This window comes from Urtica dioica, chromosome 9 (assembly GCF_054948205.1).
Source record: "Urtica dioica subsp. dioica isolate 48M chromosome 9, U.dioica_male_clone48M_v1_H2, whole genome shotgun sequence".
In the NCBI taxonomy this organism is placed as follows: Eukaryota; Viridiplantae; Streptophyta; class Magnoliopsida; order Rosales; family Urticaceae; genus Urtica; species Urtica dioica.
Window position 1 is genome coordinate 3,119,630 of NC_142764.1, and position 19,174 is coordinate 3,138,803.

Below are 19,174 nucleotides of genomic sequence, written 5' to 3' on the forward strand. Positions count from 1 at the left end.
TTTTAATAAGGTTTTGAGTGAAATAAAGGATATGGTTTCAAAAAGAAACGAGAAAGCTTGTGATGAGATTAGATCAAGTTGAAGAAAAATTACAACCAAGAAGTCTGATTCAAAATTAAAGTAGGTCAGAGTGGATTTTTTTGATGGAAAACTCTACGCCATGTTGGAACAACCGACTGAACAAGAAGACAAGGAAGAACTTGTTCAGCGTGTTAAAGTTGTTAAAGAAATGAAAAAGCCCACGAAGAAGGATTATGTGACTACGCTGAACGAAGATCCTATTAAAGTAAACTTAGAAGTTCCAGACTCTGAAGGTAATGATTTTGAAGAGAACAGGAGCCTGGAGGATGAAGTAATTTCCTCTCAATCAAAGGAGTTCAAGATATCCCCAATCGCTGCAAACAACATGTATGATTAGAGGACAAATCTTTTCCAAGCGAGAGAGTATGATATGATAAGGGCAGCGTCTAAACCAAGACATGTCACCCAGCCGATTCCAAATACAAGAGTTCAAGACTTCAATGAAGACTTTCATGGTTTAATCCAAGATGAATGGAAAAAGGATAAATCTTGGCATGGGCTGATCTACGCTTCCAGAAGCAAAATGGTTAATTCATCATCCAAGAAATTGAAGAGATGATTAAGAAGCGAAAAACGTTTTATTCTTCATCAGATTATAAATCGGCATGACTTTTGGGATTCTTATGAAGTTTTACCTTAAATTGGTATCTTTTAGTTGGCTGAAACAAATGGTAATTGTTTATTTTCGTTTTGTTAGTAGGCTGAATTCAAAATGTTGTATTTATTGGGTTTAAGAGGTGTCATTATGTGGTCTGATTACTTAGGGGGTTATAATTTCGTTTTTCATTGTGTTTATGAGTTTAAATGAGTCTTTTGGTTTTCCTAGCATGAAGGGTTGTTTCATGCCTATAAATTCATCTTCATTTTAATGAGAAAGGATCCAGATTTTGATAAAAAAAAATGAGAGTCTTCTCTTGAGTTCTCTACGAACTTTTATCCAACTAATCAAGACGAGTCTTGTGGAGTTCAAACTGACTTATCAATCGGTCTTTCGCATCCGATCGTGGCGTCATTCAATCCCCGACTTATCAAACGATCTTTTACCATTGTTTGTGGCGTCTTCATTATTCCAAGGTTCGCGTCTCTATAGGCGTTGGGTCGTGGAGTCCCCAAACTTGTGGAAAAAACGATCCTTCCGCTGGAAATCGTGTTCCTCGTAACGAGCATCGCGTCATTTGGTACCAGAGCGCAGAACTCTCCCCGGTTTTGATGAGTGATTGTTATTAGTTTTATTAAAAGAAAATGGATTTTGATAAGGTTTTGAGTGAAATGAAGGATATGGTTTCAAAAGAAATGAGAAAGCTTGTGAAGAGATTAGATCAAGTTGAAGAAAAATTACAACCAAGAAGTCTGATTCAAAAGTAAAGGAGGTCAGAGTGGATTTTTTTGATGGAAAACATCTACGCCATGTTGGAACAACCGACTGAACAAGAAGACAAGGAAGAACTTGTTCAGCGTGTTAAAGTTGTTAAAGAAATGAAAAAGCCCATGAAGAAGGATTATGTGACTACGCTGAACGAAGATCCTATTAAAGTAAACTTAGAAGTTCCAGACTCTGAAGGTAATGATTTTGAAGAGAACATGAGCGTGGAGGATGAAGTAATTTCCTCTCAATGAAAGGAGTTCAAGATATCCCCAATCGCTGCAAACACCATGCAAGATTTGAGGACAAATCTTTTCCAAGAGAGAGAGTATGATATGATAAGGGCAGCGTCCAAACCAAGACATGTCAACGAGCCGATTCCAAATACAAGAGTTCAAGACTTCAATGAAGACTTTCATGGTTTAAGCCAAGGAAAGAAGAGAGACGTGCTGCGAGGGGAGACGAACGTTGCAACTTTCCAAAAGCTTCTCAACGTTCAAGCTTCTAAAAAGGTTAGTAAATTATAATGCTCATAATAGTTTTATTTACGTGTACTTGCTCTTTGTCTAGGTTAGTAAAATTGTTTTACTTGTCAAAAGAAAACTTTTAAAATTCCGCCGCTTTCCCGAAGCGTTACACTTTTTTTTAAACCCAATATCAATTCCAACAAATGGTATCAGAGCTATTGTCAAAGATATGCATGTACATGTAATTAAAATTATGAGCTTGAAAATCGTTTTCGAAAGTTTACTAATTTTCTGACAAGTTAGAATTGTTTTCTTGGATTTTTTTTTTAATTTATTGCTCTTGCCTTTAAATTAGAAATCATGTTGATCTTCTATGAGTTTGGGATGTCATTAAAACACATTAGAATCAGTTCTAAAAGTTTTTAATTTTTTATATTAAAAAACATGTTTTTAAGTTTGACTAGTTTTCTTGTCTTACTAGTTTCTTTTATTTGCTTGAATCGTTTTATGCTTGTTGTTATTTCTTTTATATCATGTTATTACCATGTTATTAAAACACAAATAAAAGCATTAACAACTTCCTAAAACGTTCTGTTACACTCGATTCTTTTTACGAGATTCAGAGAAAAAAAAAAGATTCTTTTTACGAGATCGAACTTTAATTATTTCTGTTATTTTCGAGCTGGAGTAAAACCCGCAATAAAAGTGGCATAACTCTCTACTCAGAATTCTAAATTTAACTATTTTTGAATCAATTTAAAGGTTTTTCTATCCTCTTTCCAATGCCACCAGTTTTGGGTCAAAAGGACATCGGAGCCGCCAGTTATGGCGATTTTACTCCGAGCTGCGCGGCTGTTCCGAAAGTCCAGTTTTTTTAAAAATCCGTATTTTCAGCCCCACTACCATGAGTAATAGAACTCTAATGAGAAAATTTTCTTGAGCAAGATGTTTTTTATAAGATTATAAACATAATGTGAAAGATTGAAATGTTTTGATTTTTGAAAGATTAATTGAAATTGAATTTTTACAAAACTAGTTTGAATTTTGAAAAACCGTTTTCGTTTTCAAACTTGAAAATATTTTGTCATCCAAATCAAATAAGTTTTCAAAATGTTTTCAAAACTATATCTATATCACACATGTTCAAAATCTATATGCTCTTGAAAATTTGAGTGGGAGGTCTCTTCGTAGACAAGCCAAAAAATAAAAAGATGTGTAATCTCAAACTTTCAAGTGTTCGAGTGAGTTGAAGTTCACACTTCCGTTATGCATTTTCCCCGAATAGAAAATATGAAAAGATCCGAGTATGTACCTTGTGCCTTTATGCACTAACACTACTCTGAACATGAACCTCTAGAATTATTTTCTTGTTGTCCGCTCTATCGCTCTATAACTAGGAAATCCGTTTCCGAACTTATAAGAGTCAATGTACCAACTCCAAAAACTAAGTGGGAGGGTTATACTCATGGTTTGTAACCCACAATCCCCAACACTAATGAAAGAAGTAATTAACGTGAGACTAAGAGTCACTCTTGTGGCCCTCTCTTAAATGAGAGTACTCTATGGCGTTTTTACTTCGATTATTGCTCAATGAGATACGTCCGAGAGTGAGACGATGAAGACAAGGCCTCCTCTTGGGGGATTGTTTTTTCAAAGTTGATCTTTTGGACTAAGTGGTTGGTTGCACACTTAGACTCAATCCCTAGTAATCCTCCCTTTAGGCTCTGCGAAAAGATGTGAGTGATCAAACCAATTTAAAAGGTGGCTAGTCAAAATTGGTGTATTGACATCTTGACTAAGCATTAATGATGTGTCATTTACTTATAAATGGAGATTTTTTTGCGGCCTTCTCTTGAGGGAGTAAATTATCGTTTGGTTTATAACACCTTTGGATTTGATCAAATGTTTAAAAACTTAAATTCTAAACTAAAGACTAATCATAAACTTGTTTCAACTCTTATAGGCAAAATGTCTCTCAACCATTCTTTCCTCGAATAAACTCGAAGGCGACATTTACGTCGACTGGAAACGTAACCTCGACATAGTCCTAACTGCCGACAAGCACAAATGGGTTCTCAGCACCCCCTGTCCTCAAACGAATGAAGATTCGACGCAAGAGGAAAAAGACGCCCTGGCGGTCTGGCTTCGATTCGATGAGATTGCGAGGTGCTATATTTTGGCATCTATGAACATTGTCTCGCAACAACATCATCGTGATATCGATACTGCCGCCGATATGCTCTACAATCTCCATGAGATGTTTGGAGAGCAAGGACGTCAAGCTAGGCAACAAGCGGTCCGACAATTTATGAACTGTCGTATGAAGGCTGGAACTCTCGTTAGAGATCATATGATGCTGATCATTAGCTATCTAAACGAAATGGAGATTCTTGGATCTGAAATTAATGGGGAGACTAAAATAGATATGATCTTGGAGACTCTCCAACGAATCTTTCGATACCTTCAAGCTGAACTACTCCATGAACAAGCTAGAGTACACTGTTACCGAGCTTATGAAGGAGCTTCACACCGCTGAGGGGCTCACTAAGAAAAAGAGGGCTCAAGGATAGGTACATGCTACTGCCTCCACCTCTAGATCTAAGAAGAGACCTCGCAAGACCGAGAAGAAGAACCAACCGAAGCTTCAAAAGAAGAAGAAGGCGCCAAAGGCTCCAAAGTTGGACAAGTCTAACGACAAGTGCCACCACTGCAACGAGCCTGGTCACTGACATAGGAATTGTCCTGCCTACCTCAAGACTAAGGAAAAAGGTATTGTACTTATAACCAAAGCTTTTTTAGTAGCTGATAATGTATCATCGTGGATTATTGACTCCGCTGCTACTAACCATATTTGTTGCTCCTTAACTGGTTTTAGGAAAAGCAAAATCTTAGAGATGGCGACTTCTGCTTCATGTGGCGTGATGGGAGCGTGGTTGATATGATCCTTACCAACAAATGTGATAAGACCCAATAACAATGATTGGAAAAAGACCCCAAGATCTGCAAAGGACTAGAATGTTGAGACTTGACCCAATATCTAGAGAGATAAGAACCAAGCCTACAATATATATGACGCCACACCAAGATACTCAAGATGATCACTTAAGAATCAAGATGATAAGTCAAGTTGCTGAACGCCACAAGAAAACTTGATAAGTTCAAAAAGTCTTTTCAAGAACAAGAAAGACACAAACTCACATATATTTCATTCAAAGGGGAATTGTCCCTGATTACATTCTCCTAAACACTTATTTATAGCCTTGGAGAGGCTTTACAATCAGCCAAAAACGTTTTGCTCCAACAGCTCTAAAAACAACATTTAAGACACTAGTAATAAAAGCTGAAATCTGAATGCAAATAACTCTCAGCCCTTATAACATTGAAACTGAAAGTTTTTTGACATAAAAACACACAAAACAACACACTAAATGGGTATAAACACCCCAAATTCGTCCAACTATTCTGAGTGGTTACAAAAGTAACTCCCAAAAGAGTGAACAGCCTTATTTATTGTTAGAAATGTGGATCCAATGCCTAAAAACGACCTAGACATTCTGATTACTCTTGTAGAACCTTAATCATTGTAATTAGGCTCTCTTGCTTTAGATTTGCCTCAACTTTGGGCCCAAATGAACTAACTTGTTGAATCAGCCCATTTAGAGCCTCTATGAATTGTTTGGCCTTAAACCTTGTGAGAGGCCCACTAGGCAAACTTAATGGACCACTTGAAAGTTTTCTTTTAGTCATCTCAGGTCTACTTGTATCCATTTGAGCTCCTTGATCACTTGCATCCACTTTAGCTCCTCGATTCTCATCATTCTCCCCCTCTTGAAAGCGATATGTCCTCAAATCATCACCTACATCAAAATATGATAGATCAGAAACATTAAAGCTTGCACTAACACCATACTCACCAGGTAAGTCAAGCTTGTAGGCATTGTCATTGATGCGCTCCAGAACCTGGAATGGTCCGTCACCCCTTGGAAATAATTTGGAACGCCTTTGCTCAAGGAATCGCTCCTTTCTCATGTGCAACCAAACCCAATCCCCTGGCTCAAAAATCACTTTCTTGCGGCTCTTGTTGGCATTCTTTGCGTATTGCTCAGTCCGTCGCTCTATGTTTTGCCTTGTCTTCTCATGAATCTGTTTCACAAGATCTGCCTTCTTTTTCCCATCCAAGTTAACTTGCTCACCAATAGGTAAAGGAATCAAATCCAAAGGTGTTATTGGATTAAAACCATAAACAATTTCAAAAGGAGAGAACTTAGTTGCAGAGTGAACACTACGATTATATGCAAATTCAACATGTGGCAAACAATCTTCCCAAGCTTTCAGGTTCTTTTGAATGATAGCACGCAACAAAGTGGATAATGATCTATTTACCACTTCAGTTTGCCCATCGGTTTGTGGATGACAAGTAGTAGAAAACAATAGTTTTGTTCCCAGCTTTCCCCACAACGTTTTCCAAAAATAGCTCAAGAATTTCGCATCTCTATCTGAAACAATTGTGCGAGGCATGCCATGCAACCTAACAATCTCTTTGAAAAACAGGTCAGCAATGTTTGATGCGTTATCAGTTTTGTGACATGCAATAAAATGTGCCATTTTAGAAAATCGATCAACGACCACAAAAACAGAATCTCTCCCCCTCTTAGTCCTTGGTAATCCCAAAACGAAGTCCATTGAAATATCAACCCAAGGTGCACTAGGAATCGGAAGTGGTGTATACAAACCATGTGGTTGTTGTTTAGACTTGGCATGTTTACAAGTTATGCATCGCTCACAAATCTTTTCAACATCTCGTTTCATATGGGGCCAATAGAAATGTTCATGCCACACACCCAATGTCTTAGCTACCCCAAAATGACCCATCAAACCACCAGAATGTACTTCTCTAACAAGTAGTTCACGTAATGAAGAATGAGGAATGCATAATTTATTTTCACGAAATAGAAAACCATCATGAATAAAAAATTTGCCATTCGCCCCATTAGAACAACATTCAAAAGCTGCCCCAAAATCAGAATCAGAAGCATACAATTCCTTAATGTACTCAAATCCAAGCAACTTAGAATCTAGAGTAGAGAGTAGAACGTACCTGCGAGATAATGCATCTGCCACAACATTCTCCTTACCCTGCTTATATTTGATCACATATGGAAATGTTTCAATGAACTCCACCCATTTCGCATGTCGTCTATTCAATTTGTGTTGGCCCTTCAAATGCTTCAACGACTCATGATCCGTATGTATCACAAATTCTTTAGGCCAAAGATAGTGCTGCCAATTTTCCAAAGTCCTCACCAATGCATATAATTCCTTATCATAAGTAGGATAGTTCAGGGCTGCCCCACTCAACTTTTCACTAAAATACGCAATTGGTCTTCCTTCTTGCATCAAAACTCCACCAATTCCTAAACCTGAAGCATCACACTCAATTTCAAACGTTTTAGTGAAGTTAGGCAAAATAAGCAAAGGAGCATTAGTTAATTTTTTCTTGATCAGTCTGAATGCCTTTTCTTGCTCAGCTCCCCATTTAAATGGGATGTTCTTCTTGATGACTTCGGTTAGCGGCGCTGCAAGGCTACTAAAGTCTCGAACAAATCGTCGATAAAAACTAGCCAAACCATGAAAACTTCTTACCTGACTTACCGAAGTAGGCGTTGGCCAATCGTGAATTGCCTTCACCTTTTCCTCATCAACTTCAATCCCTTTAGCACTTACAACAAAACCAAGAAACACAAGCTTATCCGTGCAAAATGTACATTTCTTAAGATTTCCAAATAAGCTTTCTTTCCTCAAAACTTCTAAAACCAATTTTAGATGTGCAACATGATCCTCAAGGTTTTTGCTATAAATCAGAATATCATCAAAGTAGACAACAACAAAATGTCCAAGGAAAGCACGTAAAACATGGTTCATAAGTCTCATGAATGTACTCGGGGCATTGGTTAACCCAAAAGGCATAACTAACCATTCATGCAATCCATATTTTGTCTTAAATGCAGTTTTCCACTCATCTCCTTCTTTCATTCTAATCTGATGATATCCACTCTTAAGATCAATTTTAGAAAACACACACGATCCATGCAATTCATCCAGCATATCATCTAAACGAGGAATAGGATGTCGATACTTTACCGTGATGTTGTTGATGGCTCGACAATCAACACACATTCTCCATGTCCCATCCTTCTTCGGCACTAGAATCACTGGAACAGCACACGGACTCATGCTTTCTCTCACATGTCCCTTCTCCATTAGCTCACTGACTTGCCGCTCAAGTTCCTTAGTCTCCTCCGGATTACTTCTATAGGCTGGTCGATTTGGAATTGTGGAGCCAGGAACAAAGTCGATTTGATGTTCGATCCCTCGAATAGGAGGTAAACCAGGAGGTACCTCTTCCGGAAACACATCTACAAATTCCTGCAAAAGAGAGAAAACGTTGCTCGGCAAAGATCCGGCAAGATCATCAGTACATAAAAAGGCCTCCTTGTACATGAGTACTATAAGGGGCTGATGGGTGAATAATGCCCTCTTGATCTCACTTTTTTTTGCCATGAGACTAACTTTTTCACTCATGTTTCTCTCTTTCTTTTCAAATTCCTTTTTTTCATCTTTTTCTCTTTCCTTTTCTTTTTCTCTTTCTTTTTCTTTTTCTTTTTCTCTTTTTGTTTGTAATTTCAATTGATCAGCAAGAACTTGATTGGGACTTAATGGTACAAGTGTAACAGGTTGCTCTTTAAGAGTAAAAGAGTATCGATTGGTGAAACCATCATGTGAGACCCTCCTATCAAATTGCCATGGCCTCCCCAAAAGCATGTGACAAGCTTCCATCGGTACCACATCACAAAGCACCTGATCTTCATACTTGCCAATCGAAAATGCCACAAGAACTTGTTTTGTCACCTTGATGTTTCCACTATCATTAAGCCATTGAAGACGGTAGGGTCGTGGATGCTTCAAGGTAGGCAGCGCCAATTTCTCGACAAGTTCATTGCTCGCGACATTCGTGCAACTTCCTCCATCAATAATCACACTACACACTTTCCGGTTCACGAAGCATCGAGTATGAAACAAATTCTCGCGCTGATTATTTTCTTCTTTCTTCACTTGTGCACTAAGAGCTCTCCTCGCCACTAATAGTTCTCCATCGACTGGGTATTGACCATCGCTGCAATCCTCAAGCGGTGGCATGTCCTCATCTACTTCATCTTCCTCATCCTCCGACTCAAGCTGACCTTGTGCGTTTATCACCATAACCCTCTTGTTTGGGCACTCGCTGGCTATATGTCCTGAACCTCTACATTTGAAACACTTTATATCACGTGTTTTAGTAGAATTAGCCTCTTTGTTACCTTGTGTAGCCCCTGGTTGTTGTTTGACGTTTTTCGAAGTGTCAAATTTAGGCTTGTTTGCTTGAAATTCATCTCGTCTAGAGGCTGCCCTCCACGAATTTGTTGACGACATACTTGGTCCTCTCCTAGCCATGTTCCTTCGCTTTAGTTGCTGCTCCGCTTTGACGGCTTGGTGCACCATATCGGTCAACTCCACGTGATGTTGCATCTCCACGACATCCGCTATCTCACGATTTAGTCCATGCAAGAATCTGGCCATCGTTGCTTCTCTGTCCTCCACCACGTTTGCTCTTATCATTGCCACCTCCATCTCCTTAAAATACTCATCTACACTCTTTATTCCTTGAGTTAGACACTGCAATTTGTTGTACAACTCCCGATGGTAATAACTTGGAATGAATCGCCTCCTCATGATGGCTTTCATCTCCTCCCATGTCTCCACCGTGCGCTCTCCATTCCTCCTCCTTTCTTTCAACAACTGATCCCACCATATTATGGCATAATCGGTGAACTCAATCGCGGCGAGCTTCACCTTCTTCATCTCCGAGTAGTTATGACACTCGAACACCATCTCTATCTTTTGCTCCCACTCCAAATAGACTTCTGGTTCATTTCTCCCTTGAAAAGATGGAATTGTCACCTTTATACTCCCCAAATCGTCATCCCTTCCAGGCCTTCCCATCCTAGCTTCTCTATTCCCATTACCACGCCCAAACCTGCCCCGGTTATGTTGACGCCCTTCTCCACCATCTTCACCAGCCTCGTCTTCAACACCTTCCGATACATCACCCTCTTCTTCAGCTCTTTGTGCTCGTCTATTGGGAACATTTGGTGCATGATTTGCTGCCATCCCTTCTATTCCATCAATCCTCGTGTTTAGTTGCTCAAACTTCTCCGTCATCAACGCCACGAATGCCTCCATTTGAAGATTTCGATTAAGTGGTGGTTGTACGTATCTCCCACGATCAGATTCGTCTCCTGACATTTAAATATATATATTTTAATTAAAAAAAACGTATCCGTTAGAGGACCTCACAAACACTCGCTCACGTGTTTCTCTCAATAATGTATCCGCTCAACACTCGTGTTTAGAATAAAATGGCTTTTACCCTCAAATAATCTCACACTCTTGCCTTTTTCCACTCTAGTGTTTTCTTTTGTTCTTAATCAGACTAAGTAAACAACAAGTGTTTCGAGTAGCAATTCAATGTGTGAAACAACTCAACAAACCACGAGACTCAAAAGCAAAGGATAAGATATGAGATAAACAACCCAAACTACGTAAACTAAAATGCTCAATTACCAATTCTAGAATCAGACCATAAAACAAAACAAACAAAAATACTACAACGATAGACTGAATTCTTTCTTCATTTGGCTTTTCTTTTCTCTTTTTTTTTGTCTTTTTTTTTTCCTTCTTTTTTTGCCTTTTTTTTAATATAATAATAAGAATACAAAAACAAAGAAAACTGAAGCTGGTAAAAAAATGGAGAAAACCTACTTTTTTGTGTTTTTTTGTACTTTAAATAAAACAAAACGAAATTAAAAACAAGGATAGACAAACTTTTCCTTAGAACCCAAGCTCTGATACCAAATGATATGATCCTTACCAACAAATGTGATAAGACCCAATAACAATGATTGGAAAAAGACCCCAAGATCTGCAAAGGACTAGAATGTTGAGACTTGACCCAATATCTAGAGAGATAAGAACCAAGCCTACAATATATATGACGCCACACCAAGATACTCAAGATGATCACTTAAGAATCAAGATGATAAGTCAAGTTGCTGAACGCCACAAGAAAACTTGATAAGTTCAAAAAGTCTTTTCAAGAACAAGAAAGACACAAACTCACATATATTTCATTCAAAGGGGAATTGTCCCTGATTACATTCTCCTAAACACTTATTTATAGCCTTGGAGAGGCTTTACAATCAGCCAAAAACGTTTTGCTCCAACAGCTCTAAAAACAACATTTAAGACACTAGTAATAAAAGCTGAAATCTGAATGCAAATAACTCTCAGCCCTTATAACATTGAAACTGAAAGTTTTTTGACATAAAAACACACAAAACAACACACTAAATGGGTATAAACACCCCAAATTCGTCCAACTATTCTGAGTGGTTACAAAAGTAACTCCCAAAAGAGTGAACAGCCTTATTTATTGTTAGAAATGTGGATCCAATGCCTAAAAACGACCTAGACATTCTGATTACTCTTGTAGAACCTTAATCATTGTAATTAGGCTCTCTTGCTTTAGATTTGCCTCAACTTTGGGCCCAAATGAACTAACTTGTTGAATCAGCCCATTTAGAGCCTCTTTGAATTGTTTGGCCTTAAACCTTGTGAGAGGCCCACTAGGCAAACTTAATGGACCACTTGAAAGTTTTCTTTTAGTCATCTCAGGTCCACTTGTATCCATTTGAGCTCCTTGATCACTTGCATCCACTTTAGCTCCTCGATTCTCATCAGTGGTGTCTACGTAGGTTGTGGGATTCGTGACGCTGTCTTTTGAAGATCGCACTTTAAATTTGAATAATGTTTATTATGTTCTTTCCTTTGGGAAAAACCTAATATCTGTTCCTCAATTTTTCGAGCAAGATTATTATTTAAAGTTTATAAAGAATGGAATTCGTATTTCTTTTTCAAATTCTTTTGTCACTGATGCAATGTATGAAGAATGGTCTTTTTTACATCTATCCCACTCAACCTTCTCTTTTAGACACCGAAATAGATAACGATCTAATTAGGGAGCCAGAGAGGATCAAACTTTCTGATTCCTCCGATCTAACAAAATCAACATACCTATGGCACTTAAGACTTGGTCATATCAGTCTAGATAGGATTAAGAGACTTGTGAGAGACGGTCCACTCCAAGCCTCTGCAATAGGTTCACTACCTGCTTGTGAATTCTGTATAGAAGGAAAAATGACTAAGCGAACTTTCTCCGATAAGGGATAAAGAGCCACTGAGTTGCTGGAACTAGTACATTGTGATGTATGTGATCCGCTCAGTGAACAAGCACGTGGTGGAGACGAATACTTCGTTACCTTCACAGATGATTACTCAAGATATGGTTTTGTCTATTTGCTCAAACACAAATCCGAGACCTTTAACGTATTTAAGGTCAGGGCTTTAGTGGAAAAGAAAACTGTAAAACTGATCAAAACCCTTCGATCTGATCGAGGTGGTGAGTATATGTCTGGAAAATTCGATGACTTTCTTAAAGAAGAAGGTATCGCTTCTCAGCTTACTGCACCTGGCACACCTCAACAAAACGGAGTGTCAGACAGAAGAAACCGAACTCTTATGGAGATGGTTAGATCAATGATGAGTTACTCATCACTCCCTCTTTCCTTTTGGGGATATGCCCTCGAAACAGCCGCTTACATTCTGAACCAAGTTCCATCCAAAACGGTTCTTGGTACTCCTTATGAACGATGGACTGGCCGTAAAGTAAATCTTGGCCGCATCAAAATTTGGGGTTGCTCTGCACACGTGCTAAGACAAAAGACTAGCAAGTTGGCTAGTAGGTCAGAATTGCGTCTGTTCGTTGGATATCCAAAGGAAACCAAAGGTTTTACTTTCTATAGTCCCGAGCACGATAAGACTTTCGTTAGCATGAATGCTCAGATCCTTGAGGAGGACTTTATGAAAGATGCAAAACCTAGAAACAAAATTGTGCTTGAAGAAAAGTTGGGTGAGGAAGCTTCTACCTCATCTGTAAGAACTGTTCTTACCCCAACTGAAACACAACCTAACTCATCAGAATCTCGTCAAGTAGTACTTTGACGTAGTGGGAGGGCTACTCAAAAGACTGACAGGTACATGTCCTATGGAGACTCTCTCGTAGTCGTGTCTGACATGGATGACCCTGTTTCCTATAGCCAAGCAATGGCTTGTTCTGAATCAAACCTTTGGCTTGACGCCATGAATGTTGAAATGCACTCGATGTATGTCAACAAAGTCTGGAAACTTGTAGACCTTCCTGAAGGGATTAAACCCGTAGGGTGTAAGTGGATATACAAGAAGAAAAGGGGTCCGGATGGGAACGTCGAGATGTTCAAAGCACGACTTGTGGCTAAGGGTTATACCCAACAAGAAGGGATTGACTATGAAGAAACGTTCTCGCCAGTCGCAATGCTTAAATCCTTCCGCATACTTCTATCCATAGCTGCAACTCTCGACTATGAGATATGGCAAATGGATGTCAAGACGGCCTTCCTGAATGGCAATCTTGATGAGCGTATTTACATGTCTCAACCAGACGGTTTCGTCAAGAAGTTCAAGAGACCAAGGTTTGTGAGTTGCTTAAGTCCATTTATGGATTAAAGCAAGCATCTAGGTCATGGAATATTAGATTCGATGAAACTGTGAAGATCTTTGGCTTTGAGCAGTCAATAGATGAGCCCATGACCCTTTATTGTGATGATAGTGGGGATGTTGCTAACTCAAAGGAACCTTGAAGCCATAAGCGCTTTACACATATTGAGAGGAAATACCATTTGATTCGAAAGATCGTGCAGTGCGGAGAGTTGGAAATGAAGAAGATCTCAACGGTGGACAACCTGGCAGATCCATTCACCAAGGCCTAGCGAACAAGGTCTTCGACCAACATCGAGAGGGATTAGGCATGAAGGACTACACACATCTGCTTTGAGTCAAGTGGGAGCTTGTTGTCAATGGTGCCCACAAGAAGAGTTGTAGTCTTTATTTTGTACATTTGATGTAATAAAGCCTCACGAAGACTCTTGCTTGTAATTGCTTATTCATTAATAAAAAGTTGAAACGTTCATTCCTTCTTCCTTGTCTGTTTGAAGCTTTATGAGAAAACATTAGTCTTTACTTCATAAACAAACTTAACAACTTACGAAGAGACAAATGTAGATTTGCATGAACAAAGTCTTCGTAGTTTACTTAAAACGATCTATTCGCAATCTAAGGGTCAAAGGACTATTGACCTCAGTACGATTGTTAGGAGAATCTATGATGTCTGGTTATGGGGCATTGAGAGTTGGAGACTCTATAGTTCTTCTAGGTATCTTCCGAAGGTATTGAATTGACCAGTGCACTTCTAGAGACAATATAAGAACAAACCATTTAACCTCTTATGTCTCGAAGTCACTACGTATGAATTGCATCGTGCTTACCTTAATCATGAAATGAGACATGCCATTTCACAGCTTACGTATTCTAATTTGAGAAAGTCAGAGTTCGGACTCACTATGTGATTCTGAACATGACCTATTGGCGAAGTACTAAGTTGTGAAGCTGTCATGAGTAACTTTGTGAAGTTCTCATAGATATGGAATTCATGTACAAGATTGCTGAAATGCAATGTATATTACATCATGCGTTGTTCCTTGGAATGTGAATAAATGAACCGGCCAGTGTCCAAATTGAGTCTTGACTCTTTTGGATGAAACAATGTCACTTGTTAGCTCCTCGTCAATACATTGTTTCTAACTTAATCACAAGCGAAAAAGGAGTTGAGGAAATAACAGCTCGAAGGGTAAAATGGTAATTTTGTAAATCCCGACTAGCTGATGATATTCATGAAGGGTAAACATAGATAATATTCAGTGGATCCACTCATTATAATTAGGTTGAATTCTTGAGTAGAAAATAAATTCATTTGAACCGAGAGATTTTCAATGTGAACTTTTGAGTCCAAGTATTTAGCTCAAGCTTTGTTCATTTGGATCCATGAGGTCACTATCACAAATCATATCGAGTAGGAATAGTTAAACTAGAAGCTAAGTCAAAACAAGAACGAGACAAGTTTTACGAAAATTGTCGATAGGGTAATTTTGTCTTTTTGGACATGGCGTGAAATGAATGTCAATAATTTTTTTGACATAGTCATATGATGACACAAATCACTCAGCCATGATGTATTCATTCGGCCTTGTGAATTAATTTCATTTCATAGAATTTTACTTGGAAATTCTTAATGGTCTTTTCTTATGTTGTCATGAACAAGTAAAGAAAAATCTAGAAAGGCTTTCTAGAAGCCTTTATGCCGTCCAACCCAAGGAAATGCGAGGCTAAATTTCGTGCAGCCCATAGTGTGAAAGAGAGTTTATTTTGTGCATTAATGTATGAAGATACTTGCCAAAAGAAAAAGAGGAAACAAATTTCCTCTACGAGGAAAGGACATGGGCGGCCAAGGAAAGCAAAATAGGAAACAAATTTGCTTCTAGAAGCCTAGGCTTACACGCCCAAAATGAGAAAGGGAAATAAGGATTTGGCTCATAAATACGTGATATTTTATAGAAGAGAAAACTACCTTATTGAAGGGAAAGCCTCTCCTGGGCCTTATTCTTCTTATTTCATTCATCCCAAGTTTTAGAGATTGAGAGCTTCTCTCTCTACCTTGGCCGCCCATCCTCTCTCTCTCTCTCTAAGTTCTTTTCGTTTTTGTTTTGGCACCTAGGTCCTCATTTGACCTAGCGTTTTTAGCTCTTCGACTTTGAGACTTGTTCTCGAGCTGACGTGTTTAAAAGTACCCACTCACAAATTCCTTTTCTCTCGAGTGATTCTTGTGATTGAAACTGTCGGGATTGCTCGTGTTGCCGAGGAAAGAAGAGAGACGTGCTGCTAGGGGAGACGAACTTTGCAACTTTCCAAAAGCTTCTCAACGTTCAAGCTTCTAAAAAGGTTAGTAAATTTATAATGCTCATATTAGTTTTATTTACGTGTACTTGTTCTTTGTCTAGGTTAGTAAAAGTGTTTTACTTGTCAAAAGAAATTTTTTATAATTACGCCGCTTACCCGAAGCATTAAACTTTTTCATAAACCCTAGATCAATTACAATAGATCAGTAATCGCCATAAGTTCTTGTGGCATCAATCGTGTAACTTCCCCATATATTTGCTTGCACTTGAAAATTTTGGGCTCCGACGGGGGGCTGGTCATTGTCTCCCGCTTCTGAGATAGTTGAAATCCTACAAAACAATACAGTCGTGAAGTAATAAAGAGAAGGCCTCACAACTCTCGGTCACGTGTTTCTCTCAAGTATGATGATCACTCAATTTCGCTCGTGTTTACACTCGGCAGTAACCCTCTGATAAAATCACACTCTCTTGCCTCTTTCCACTCGAATCTTCTTTTATTTCTTTCAAAACTAAAGAACGGTGATGAAAAAGGTGAACTAGTGACGTCCAAACGCAACCAAGAAATAAAAAACACAAACAATTGCGACACAACGCACCATACCAAAAAGATAGACACCACACTTTTTTTTATCTTTTTTTTTTTTAAATCGACTCTTTTCTTTTTAATCCTTTTTTTTTCTGGAAAAAGAACTTCAATAAAGAGGAACTAAGAAAAGGAACTAAGAAGATGGAAATAATCAACGAAAACTAGGAAATTCGGATGAAACTCTCAGAAACTTTTAGTCAACTCAAAATTGATAGCAAACTGTCTTTTTTCGGAATAGCACAAAAAGATCTTCGATTCGATATATTAAACACCTAAATTCGATATCAGAATAAAAAGTTATGAATGTTTCAGTTATGACCTTAAATTTTAATAAATAAAAAAGAATACATAAAACCTTGATGAACTCGACCGGCTCTGATACCAAATGATACGAACCATGCCAACAATGTGACGGTGACGAGAAACCAATGTTGGTGCCTTTGCAAACCAGGATCTCAAGTTTGATGACTCTGCGACCCAACGCTTAGAGAGACGCGAACCTTGGAATAATGAGGACGCCACAAACGAATGTGTAAGTTCGCTTGATAAGTCGGGGATGAACGCCACAAGGAATACCTTGATAAGTTCAAACATTTCTGCAAGAAACAAAGAATTCTCTCACTTTTTTATTTATTTATAAAAAACGTAGTCTCCTTTCTCATTCATGAAAGCTCCTTAAATAAGTAAAATACAAAGCAAATTCGGAGTTCCTGGTTGCCCTAACTTAAATAGGCCTAGAAGATATTATTTATGCCTCATAACATTATAATTAAAAGGCTAACTTAATACTTAACACATATGGGCTTCATTTAAGATAAATAAAGCCATAAGCACTTTAAAATGACTCCAACTTAACGCATTGTTTTTTTGCTACGAAAATAACAAATAAATAACTCAAACAATAATAACTAAAATGAGTCTTCTTCAATAACAACTTGAATGACGTGAATAAATACTCCTCTTTTTCGATTCCCATTTTCCTAGCTCTCGTCTTTTTATTTTTCCATTACTCTTTGCTTAAGCCATGAAACTCTTCTTTGAAGTCTTCAACTCTTAAATTCGGATTTGGCTCATTGAAACGCCTTTGTTTCTTTGCATGTGGGATCACATCATTCTCTCTCTCTTGAAGAAGATTTGTCCTCAAATCTTGGACGTAGTTGAAATCACCGATGGTTGGAAACCTGTCGAACTCCTATGCATTATGACTCGACTTTGTCTTCGTTTTCTCTTGGAAGTCCATACGTATCAATTGTTGGCTGGGTTTTTTTAGGTGAAGTTTCCTCAATCAGTGTACTAACCAAGTAATCTTTTATCGGTAGCACTTCCTCTTCTACAACAACTTTCTCATCAACGACCACTTTCAACTGAGCTTGTTCATTCTTCTGTTGTTCAGCCTTGCCAAAATATTTTTCCATCGTTGTATCCCATGCTTTGTCAAAGGCATCTAGTCCTTTTGTTTGTTGAAGTCGTTGATGTTCCAGAAGCTCTTCATTCAAAGTTGTGATTGGTCGATTTCTTGTCGGAGGAGGAATCTCTTTCTTCCTTGGGAACATTGACTTCCACGAGACTTCGCTTGAACTTTGGTGACGCAAAACATTCCACCTTTTGATGAGAACATGCCCCAAAAGGAGCCGCAAGTAAAATACCGAGTGCCGGAAGGACCCGTGACGAGGGGTCGAGCGAGGAGATTCAAGGACGAGCTTAAGAATCTGATCATCAAGGCTCCAGGATGACGAAGGGGACAAGCTCGCAAAGGAGAGAATTCAAGGAAGCCAAGAAACACCAATGAAGAATATTATTTGGGCTGAATTGAATTAGTCGGACTATTCCTACTTTTCTATTTCCGTTTGTGTTATTTGGGCCAAGACATGTTATTTCAAACGCCCATATGTGTTTGTATTGGGCTGGTCCTTTGTTTTATGCTTATTAGTACTTAAATAAGGATAAATGAGCTTACTAGGTTATGGGGCCCATGGAGCTACGAATTTAACCTTTGTAAACTCTATAAATTAAGCCTTTAGGCTGAATGGAAGAGACACAATTGGATTTCGAGTTAAACACTTTTCTGTGAGGATTTCCATTCTCTCTTTGGTTCGTTTAGAACTATTCGAGTCTCTTACAAAGCGGTGCGTGTAGGAGTTCGAGACCGACTCATCATACGGCCATTCGCATCCGTCCGTGCCGTCATTCGATCCACCTTCGTTCCTAAATTGTAGACGATCCGTCGCTGTGCCATTGTTGTATCGGGTCTCGGAGCTTAGTCGGCTGAGGTTCGTATCAAGTGGTATCAGAGCTAGTCTCTACTTTTAGGTCTGCTTATCCTTTGTTTCGTTTACTTCGTTTTTTCCTCCGTTCATCTTTGTGTTGTGTTCATTCCGTACGTACGTAATTATTGTGTTGAGTCTGTGTTTGTTATCTTCGTGTTAGGTGTGTGTCATTTGTGGGTTAGGTCTGTGTTCTTGAGCGTCAAAAAAAAAAAAAAAAAAAAAAAGAGATCCGAACAAAAAAAAAATCCGTGGTGATCATAATTTTCGTTTTAATTGTCAAAGTCTATTTTCAGAAGTCAATTCTTATTCAGTTTCCAGATTTTTAGCATTTGATTTCTGAAATCTCCTTATTTCCTGGTTTCTTGAATTCGGTCTTTCATTTAATTCCGAATTTCATTTAGTTTCCTTTATTCCCTGAATCATTTTCC

The 19,174-nt window shown here is 38.5% G+C and overlaps 1 pseudogene; it reads right to left on the reverse strand.

Moving 5' to 3' along the window:
- Nucleotides 1–5,469: 5,469 nt before the first annotated feature.
- Nucleotides 5,470–10,254, reverse strand: LOC149384621 (uncharacterized; annotated as a pseudogene).
- Nucleotides 10,255–19,174: the final 8,920 nt, after the last annotated feature.